We start from the raw sequence: 415 nt of genomic DNA, 5'->3' as shown, positions 1-415 counted from the left end.
CTACTGCTGCGCCCGCCTCAATGAAATTTCTGACCGAAAATATATGACAAGTGCAAAGACGGAATGGCTGTAGAGCCATGCCACACGGTGTGCTTACAACTGCGCGCTTTGACAAAATGTATGTTTCACTTTTTCAAGCGCCAGTCGTCATTAGATCTATCAAGGTTATGTTATGAACTTGTGTTTCGAGGCACACATTGTACCTTCCATAACCAAGTCGAACTAACTTATGCTGTTTTTATTGCACGGCTCCACATGTGTGTGGACTTGTGACAGCCGGAGAAATGTATACCTCAAACTCGTCCCGTATCTCAAGCCTCGGTAGCGCAGTAGGTAGCGCGTCAGTCTCATAATCAGTCAAGCTTCCAATGTCAGAGCAATCTGAAGGTCGTGAGTTCGATCCTCACCCGGGGCA

General features: G+C 47.0%; 1 non-coding gene across 1 annotated transcript; it reads left to right on the top strand.

Moving 5' to 3' along the window:
- The first annotated feature begins 315 nt into the window (after positions 1-315).
- Trnam-cau lies at positions 316-415 on the top strand. Its single transcript has 2 exons — positions 316-352; positions 380-415. It is a non-coding gene; the product is annotated as a tRNA-Met (tRNA).

This window comes from Haliotis rubra, unplaced genomic scaffold (assembly GCF_003918875.1).
Source record: "Haliotis rubra isolate DU_JTF1 unplaced genomic scaffold, ASM391887v1 Scf2270, whole genome shotgun sequence".
Taxonomy (NCBI): Eukaryota; Metazoa; Mollusca; class Gastropoda; order Lepetellida; family Haliotidae; genus Haliotis; species Haliotis rubra.
Note: the sequence above shows the minus strand (reverse complement) of the source record. Positions and strands in the feature narration are given on the sequence as shown.